This window comes from Triticum urartu, chromosome 2, assembly GCF_003073215.2.
Source record: "Triticum urartu cultivar G1812 chromosome 2, Tu2.1, whole genome shotgun sequence".
Classification (NCBI taxonomy): Eukaryota; Viridiplantae; Streptophyta; class Magnoliopsida; order Poales; family Poaceae; genus Triticum; species Triticum urartu.
In genome coordinates this window covers 372,666,989-372,676,588 of record NC_053023.1, presented here as the reverse complement: position 1 = coordinate 372,676,588, position 9,600 = coordinate 372,666,989, and positions in this window count along the sequence as shown.

The following is a 9,600-nucleotide window of genomic DNA, read 5'->3' as shown; positions in this document are numbered from 1 at the left end:
GTTATACACTAGATCATCATGCATAGCATATTTTCATGCATTTTGGTTGATCCCAGAAATTTCACGCAACTCAAGGACCTTCGGAGAGAGTTGGAGATTTCGTTATTTTCATATTTGAGAGTTTTCTCAAATTTGAAAAGAGGATCATTTGATTTATTTATTTCATCTTCAATAATTTTCCGATATCAAAAAAATAAGAGAGGGAATAATATGAATTTCCCAAAATTTAGGAAAAATGAAGATTTAATAAATCGATCAAATTTTGATTTTGCCGGAGTTTTATTTGCCTTTTATTTGGATAGGGAAAAATGCGCGTTTTCAAAAATTGCATTTTAGGTCCGAGTAAAGTTCATTTTGTTCGACTCATTTTTAGGAGTCGGGGAAAATTTACTTTAGGAATTTTTGGAGTTCTTTTTTCTTTCTTTTGTTTTTCTGCGCGCGAACTATTTAAAAAAAAAGAGCAGCGCCCCGCCTTGGGCCAAGGCCCAGCCAGCAGGCCGGCCGGCCAGGCCCCAGCCGCGCGCGCGCGCCAGGCGCCAGGCGAGGCCGCCGCTCTTCGCTCGAGGCCGAGTCCCAGCGGGACTTAGGCCGGTTAGCCCCCCCCCTCTTTCCTTGTTTTGTTTTCCTTTTCTCTTTTTCCTTGCCCCCTACCCCAAGTACCCCTCCCCTCACCTATATAAATACCCACACCCCCCTCTCCTCACATCAAAACCCAAGCCCCTCTCCTCCTAAGCCGCAGCAAGCAGCAGCGCGCAGCCCCAAGCCGCCGCCTCTAGCCCGCCGCCGCCTTAGCCGCCGCCGCCCGGAGCCCGCCTCCCGAGGTAGCCGCGCCTCTCTTTTTCTCCCCGGTCCGGTTTTTCCTAAAAGAACCGTTCCGTTTTCTCTCTGATTCTTTCTTTTTCTTCCGGTTTTTGTTCGGTTTTCTTCCGAAACCCTAGATCGGTTTTCCGTTTCTTTTCGGTTTCTTTTCCGAAAACCCTAGATAGTTTTCGTTCTTCTTTCGGACCGTTCGTCTCAACGAACGTGATCACCGATTTCCCGGTTAACGACGCCCGTTCGTTTAACCGTTCTTCGTTTTCTTTCTCGTCGGATTTATTCCGCGATCGCGATCTCAGATCCGATCTTCGTTCTAGTCTTTCTTCTCGCTCGTTTATCGGAATCAGGTGATTCAAGCGCCTGGAGTTTCGTTTCGAAACCGCCGTTCCGTCTAATCAACTTAAACAAGTTTTTGCCCCGGTAAAATTTGACCTAGTTTCAACTTGCTAGAACCGAGTTGTTTTCTTCCGCCGTTTGTTTTCCGTTTCTTTGTTCGGTTCGTTCTTTCTTTGCAACCGGAGTTCTTAAGTTGAACTTTCTGGTTCGTTCTCTTGTTCGAGTTTTACCTGTGCATTAGATGAGTACTTATTGTGTGCTTGTTGTTTGTCTGCGATAGATCACCCAGATTGCGCCGCTTGTTACTTCGAAACCCTAGGACTCGCGGATCATCAGCAAGGCAAGTAACACTTTGATCATACCTTTTCTACAACCCATGTTTTATTGCATTAGATCAATCCTCTCACATTGCATGATTAGGATCTAATTAAATTGTGGGATGGGAAGTAGATGAGGTAGTACCTATCACCTGTATTACTATGAAACCTTTGGGAGTTACTTCTACGTTTGCTTATTATGCCATGCTATGCTAGTAGACGTGGATTGGGTGAGTGATATCCATGACAGATGTGAGTTTGATAATTTTAATGGTTTATCTAAGGTGGCAACTTAAACACACATCTGGGTGGATTGAGGCACCTGATGTCTATCAGGACTTGCCTGTTTTTTTGGACCGCCACCCAGGCTCAAAGGGATCATAAGATCTTTCATGCTAGAAACTTCCGTGTGCAGCCACAAGCCATTATGGGCTCTGGCATAGTTGACTAAGTTGTGCGAACTCTTACAGTGGTAGACTAGCAGATGTAGGGGATGTAGGTGTACCGGTCTACCCGATCGTAAGGTGCTAGCGCTTCTGAAAGACTATGTCTCGGTCATCCGTCTTCTCAAACACCATGTAGTGCGAGAAACCAAACGGAGGCGATCGAGTCTTGTGGGGAAAAGTGCGCAAACCTCTGCAGAGTGTACAAACTAATCATGATTAGCCGTGTCCCCGGTTATGGACAACTTGAGTATCTAGTACTTGAATATCATGTGAATCTCAACATGTTACTTCTAATTAATGTTGTTGGTTTTAATTGTTCACTTAATTGGGATTGAATGCTGTCAACCATTCTCAATGTTTAACCACCATGATAGTTAATAAATTTATTCCTTTGCAGTAGGGAAAATACTGGCTTTACGCAAAACTGTAACCATAGAGCTTTCCACCAGCCAATATATGCATATAGTATAGCTGTTTCATTCCATTACTCTCTATGTGTTACATTGCCAGCATATTCCATGTGCTGACCCGTTTTCGGGCTGCAACTTCTCATGTTGCAGACTTTTCAGACGACGAGTAAGGTGCTTTTAGGTCGTGGTTCTATACTCAGTGATGCCGTTGGAGTTGATGGACCCATTTATCTTCCGAGTCTTCCGCTGTTATCGACACTAGATGGCCTTAAGCCATTTTATTGTAATAAGTTCTCTTTGAGACAACGATGTAATAAGTGTGTGATTGCCACTCTGCTATAAATCCTTCGATGTACTGTGTGGTGTCAGCATTACTGATCCAGGGATGACACCTGAGCACAGAGACTTGATCCATTCGGGTCGGGTCGCTACAGAGATGGTATCAGAGCACACGCTGACTGTAGGACACGACCACTAAGTTAAAGCCATAGATCACCATTCTCTTCTCATTTTCTAACTCCTCATCTTTTCTACTCTTTTAGGATGACGCACGCGAAGATTAAGTACGCTCAACCGGATGAAGGCACACCTTTTTGGATTTCACCTGAAGGAAGTCACCAAGTACCTGAACATTGGATTACCAAGCTTCACGGGAACCTTCAACGCCACTCTGCCTGAAGAGGAGCGCTGGAAGATTCAAGCTCACGTTCCGGGAAGGACATTCGCGCCAATCACGAAGCCCATAGATAGTGTTTTCAATGCACCAACCTGGAGTCTGGGAAGGAGCATGGCAGCTCATATCACCATAGGACGCATTGGAGAAGTTTACAGAAGACCTCAAGGACACTATCTACCAGATTTGCGGACGCCGAGATGAACAATGGGAGTTAGTCAGCACCAAGAAGGATAGATCCATTGCATCTTTCATCCAGGAGTTAAACCAGCACATTCGACGCCACGAGAACCAGATGTGCAATGATATGATAGAGTTGAAGAATGCAAAGGCAAGGATCATCGAGCTAGAAGGAGAACTGAAGTCTACACGCAAGGACTACATGGACGAGATCGTAGCTCTAGCGAAGACACAATGGCGATCTTAAGCAGGAGATTGAAGAACTCAAGAGGAAGTTAGCATCCAAGAGGAAGACGAGTACGTCGCATGTCCGGACAACTACATCATCATCGACGACACCGATTCGGATCCAAGTGAACCCGACTTTGAAGACGAAGCTGGAGCAGATATCATGGAGTCTTCCACCGGTTCAAATTTCTAGATGACCACCAGATAGTAGTAGTATTCCCCCATGTAAACACATTATAGTCGAGCACTTTTGCGATAGTTTTAGACCGATTGTAAGCCCTTGTTTGATTGAATGAAGTGATTTTGTGTGCATTTGCTCATGTGCATTGGGGTAGTGTTTTCCCTTTAGACCTCACTCTATTCTTAATTCTCGTCTTTTCTAAACCCTCAGATGCCTCCGAGACGTGACAATGGATTTCCACCGGAGCTCACTCAGTTGATCCAGCAGCAGAATCAATTGATGCAAATGTTAGTTCCAGAACCAAAGAACAACAACAACAACCACCACCACCACCACCACCTGTTGACCACTTAGCCCGTTTCCTTAGGCTGAATCCGCCGGTGTTTTCCAGTAGCACCGAGCCAATAGTAGCAGACGATTGGCTCCGCAAGATAGGAAGGGAGTTGACCACTGCAGGATGCACGGATGGTGAGAAAGTAAAGTTTGCCGCTCACCAGCTTGACGGACCCGCGGCAGCATGGTGGGAGAATTTCACAGCCACTTACCCAGTTGACACTGTCACATGGGATCAGTTTCAGCAAGCTTTCCGCACTGCCCATGTTTCAGCAGGAGCTATGGCCATAAAGAAGCGTGAGTTTCGCAACTTACGCCAAGGAGGAAGGACAGTTGGCCAGTACGTTGACGACTTCAGCAAGTTAGCACGTTATGCCCCAGATGACGTTGCTACGGATGCAGCTAAGCAGGAGAAGTTTCTGGAAGGATTGAATGATGAACTAAGCATGCAGTTGATGGTAGCAAGTTTCAACAACTACCAGGAGTTGGTAGATCGTGCCATCATGATTGAAGGGAAGCAACAGCAGATTGAGAACGCAAGAGGAAGTATGGACAGGGGAAGTATAACTCTGGAGCCCAGCAGAAGCCCCGTTTTGCCCCTAAACCGGGATTTCAGTTTCAGCACACCCATGGAGGAGGTAGCTCGCACAACCATAATGGCCACAAGAATGGTAATGGGAATGGAGGAAGCAACGGCCAGAACCGGACCACCCCATCCACCCCAGCCAAGAAGGACCTGAGCCACGTCACTTGCTATAAGTGTTCGAAGCCAGGGCATTATGCAAATGAATGTCCTGAAGGCCAGAATGGAAATGGCAATGGAAGCTCTGGGAAGAAGCCGAACCCTTTCAATAGGGGACAGGTGAACCACGTTAATGTGGAGGAGATTGAAGATCAGCCGATGCAGTAATAGGTAAGTTTTTGGTTAAGTCATTTACTGCACTCGTTCTTTTTGATACTGGTGCATCGCATTCATACATATCAAGGGGATTTGTGGAAAAGTATAGCCTGCCCACTAGGATTCTTAAAACACCTATGCTAGTAAGCTCACCAGGAGCAGAGTACATGGCCAGACAAGGATGTTTTCAAGTGCCATTAAGTATAGGAAGGCATGTTTTCCCAACGGATTTAATTATTCTGGAATCCCAAGGTCTGGATGTGATTCTTGGTATGGATTGGCTGTCGATGTATGGAGGAAACATCGATTGCGCCAGTAAGACAATTTTGCTTACCACACCAGAAGGAAGAAGGATCAAGTATGTATCCCGGCATGTGCCAAACAGGACACAAGTAAATTCCTTATCAGGAGTTGTGCAGGAGGAAGTACCAGTGGTAAAGGATTTTCCTGATGTATTTCCTGAGGAATTGCCAGGCATGCCACCGGATAGAGACATTGAGTTTTTGATTGAGTTATTGCCAGGCACTGGGCCAATATCAAAGAGACCATATAGGATGCCAGCAAAGGATTTGGTGGAAATTAAGAATCAGATTAAGGAGTTATTGGATAAAGGTTACATTCGCCCAAGTTCTTCGCCTTGGGGATCACCCGTACTTCTAGTGGAAAAGAAGGATGGATCATTAAGGATGGTTGTAGATTATCGGGGATTGAATGAAGTAACCATCAAGAACAAGTACCCACTGCCAATGATCAACGATCTGTTTGATCGGTTGCAAGGAGCTAAAGTGTTTTCCAAGATCGATTTGCGATCAGGGTACCATCAGTTGAAGATTCGAGAGCAGGACATACCTAAGACAGCATTCACCACAAGATATGGACTGTATGAGTATACCGTTATGTCATTTGGATTGACTAACGCACCTGCCTATTTTATGAACCTGATGAACAAAGTGTTTATGGAGTTTTTGGATAAGTTCGTCGTAGTGTTCATTGATGACATCCTAGTTTATTCAAAGAATGAAGAGGAGCATAAGGAACATTTGCGTTTGGTTTTGGAGAAACTAAGGGAACATCAGTTATACGCCAAATTCAGCAAATGTGAGTTTTGGTTGAAGGAAGTTGGATTCCTCGGACACGTTATATCCGGAGAAGGTATAGCAGTTGACCCCACTAAGGTTGAGACCGTAACCGAATGGGAATCACCAACGACAGTTGGAGAGATCCGGAGTTTTCTTGGACTCGCAGGATACTACCGGAGATTCATTGAGAACTTTTCAAAGATTGCAAAGCCTATGACTGAATTGTTGAAGAAGGATACTAAGTTCAATTGGACTGAGGAATGTGAGGCTAGTTTCCAGATTGAAGAAACGCTTGGTTACCTCACCAGTATTGATTTTGCCAGATCAGACCAAGGATTATGAGGTGTATTGCGACGCTTCACGTCGAGGACTTGGAGCAGTGCTTATGCAGGAAGGGAGAGTTGTTTCGTATGCTTCACGGCAACTGAAGCCTCATGAGTTGAATTATGCCACGCATGATTTGGAGTTAGCAGCCGTAGTGCATGCATTGAAGACGGAGACATTTCCTCATTGGAAATCATTGTGAGGTGTACACGGATCACAAGAGTTTGAAGTACATTTTCACGCAGAAGGAGTTGAACCTCAGACAAAGGAGATGGTTGGAGCTCATCAAGGATTATGACATGAGATTGCATTACCATCCCGGAAAAGCTAATGTAGTAGCTGACGCATTGAGCCGTAAGAGCCATGTCAACACCCTAGTGACGGGAAAATACCAAAGGAGTTAGCAGAAAACCTTCGTGAGCTATGTTTGGAAATAGTTCCGAGAGGCTATGTAGCAGCATTGGAGATTCAGTCAACATTGATGGATAAGATCAGAGAAGCTCAGAAATCTGACAAGGAGATTGCTGCTATAAAAGAGAAATTGAGCGAAGGAAAAGCAAAGGGATTTCGTGAGGATGAGCACGATACCTTATGGTTTGAGGACCGTGTTTATGTGCCCAATGACCCGGAGATCAGGAAGTTGATTTTGCAAGAGGCACATGATTCACCGTAATTCGATTCACCCAGGGAATACCAAGATGTATTTGGATTTGAAGGAAACATTCTGGTAGACCGGAATGAAGAAGGATATTGGAACAAATGTAGCAGTTTGTGACGTATGTCAGAGAGTAAAGTGCAGAGCATCAGAAGCCAGCAGGACCAACCATTATGCACGATAGCCCTCAGAATGTGGATGAGTGGGATAAGCTAGGCATAGGTATTTATACATCCCAGGACTATCCTTCATTCCGAGGGAACAAAATCCTCAGCGCCTATAGATTATCGGAGTAGTTGCTCAGTATTGTCAATGAAATTCGTTACCACGAGGATAGACTAACACATTTCTATTGCGCAGTTGTATAATATGCACCCCATCTTGACAGTGCAAAAGTGCGATAATGTGTGGCGCAGAAAGATTATACATGAAATGTGCCTCCTTGAGGATGCAAAATCAGATTATTGTTGTCATGCGCTAGTTCACCAGGTATATCATACATCAGTCCAGGTGAGACGAGTATGAGCCACATAAACCACGCAGATTTTCCTACCCACAACCAATATCAGAAGAGTTATTTGATGACATCAGTTTGCCATACGAAACTCCCTACTGAATGGAAATAACCCTCTTAAGAGCCTGGAGTGTCATTCACATCCTTTTCGTCCTACCAATTTTCCCATCCATATTTCAATCGATGGAGCAGACGACAAGATAGTCTACACTTGTTCAGATTTTGCAAAGAAGATTTAGCCTTGAGAAGGCCTTTGTCGCTCCACTATGGGAATTATTGGATCTTAGCTAGGATCCGCATATAACCTTGCAAGTTGTATTGACGCGGAGTTTTACTTAATACAACATACCTCATCTTAAACCGCTGCTACTGAGCCTAAACATCCCAGAAGCTTAGAAGATGGCTAACCTTTCTTGAAGCTCTTAAAATCATAAGGCGCGTACCAAACCAGTTTGAAGCAGGGCACCTTTCAAAGCTTTATACGGAAGGAGGTGCATGGACACCGTTGTCATGGGACGAAGTTGGAGACCATCAATTCTTTGGACCAGATTTGATTAAGGAGTCTGAACGGAAAGTTAAGTTGATTCGCGATAGGCTCAAGGTAGCCCAGTCCAGGCAGAAGAGCTACGCAGATTCTAAATGCAAGGAGACAGTTTACGAAACCGGAGACAGAGTTTATCTCGAGTATCCCCACTTCGAGGAGTTAAGCGCTTTGGAGTTAAGGGAAAGTTAGCACCGCGTTTCGTTGGACCGTAAGATCTTGCAACGTATGGGAGAAGTCGCTTATAAGTTGGAATTACCAGAGGGACTGTCAGGAGTTCATGATGTATTCCATGTTTCTCAGCTGAAGAAATGTCACGCCGAGATGGCGGAGGTACCGCTAAGAGATACCGTGCCACTGAAGCGATTCAGTTGAAGGACGACTTAACATATGAGGAGAAGCCAGTCAAGATTCTCGATTATGCCAGCAGAGTTACCCGCAGCAAGGTTATCAAGTTTTGCAAAGTTCAGTGGAACCACCACTCAGAGGATGAAGCCACCTGGGAAAGAGAAGAAGATTTTCTCAAGGACCACCCTCACCTATTTTCTAGCCAACCCGAATCTCGAGGGCGAGATTCATCTTAAGGGGGGTAGGTTTGTAACATCCCAAATTTTCAATTTGGAATGTTATACACTAGATCATCATGCATATCATATTTTCTTGCATTTTGGTTGATCCTAGAAATTTCACGCAACTCAAGGACCTTCGGAGAGAGTTGGAGATTTCGTTATTTTCATATTTGAGAGTTTTCTCGAAATTTGAAAAGAGGATCATTTGATTTATTTATTTCATCTTCAATTAATTTTTTCCGATATCAAAAAATATGAGAGAGGGAATAATATGACTTTCCCAAAATTAGGAAAAATGAAGATTTAATGAATAAATCAAATTTTGGTTTTGCCGGAGTTTGTTTGCTTTTTATTGGATAGGGAAAAATGCGCGTTTTCGAAAATTGCATTTTAGGTCCGGAGTAAAGTTCATTTTGTTCGACTCGATTTTTAGGAGTCGGGAAATTTACTTTAGGTTTTTCGGAGTTCTGTTTCTTTGTTATTTTCCGCGCCGCGGAACTCTTTAGGAAAAACAGTAGAGATAACATCGCCCCGCACTGGGCCAAGTGTCGCGTTCAGTTCAGGTTGTGTCGGAGTCCGGCCAGGTCCCAGCCGCTGCGCAGCGCGCAGGGCCCAGTGTATTGCGCCTCAGGCGAGGCCTGCCGCCTCTTTGTCGCTCGGGCGAGTCCACGCGACTTCAGGCCGGTTAGTCCCCCCTCTCTTTCGCCGGCTTCTGTTTCGTTGTCCTACTTCTCTTACTCTATTTTTGTCTCTACCCAATAACCCTCCCCTCACCAATATATTATACCCGCCCTACGACCCCCCCCCTCTCCTCAACATCAATACAACACAAGCCTCACTCTCCTTCTAAGCGGCTTACAAGTCAGCCACGGCGCAGTCTCTCCCCCCTGAGCCGATCTTGCCTCGCCGTGTCGTTAGCGCCTGCGCTCGTTTTCTCTGTGCGGGTTCTGATTTTCTTGGAGTTCTTGGGGCGGCTCCGGGTGTGTGGTGTGTGGCTCTGCTTTGGTTGTTGATATTTGATTCTTTGTGCGGAGGCCTCCGTGGTGGTCTGGGGGGCCATTGTGTTCGGGCCTGCGTTTCGACGCGGCGTGAGCACCTAC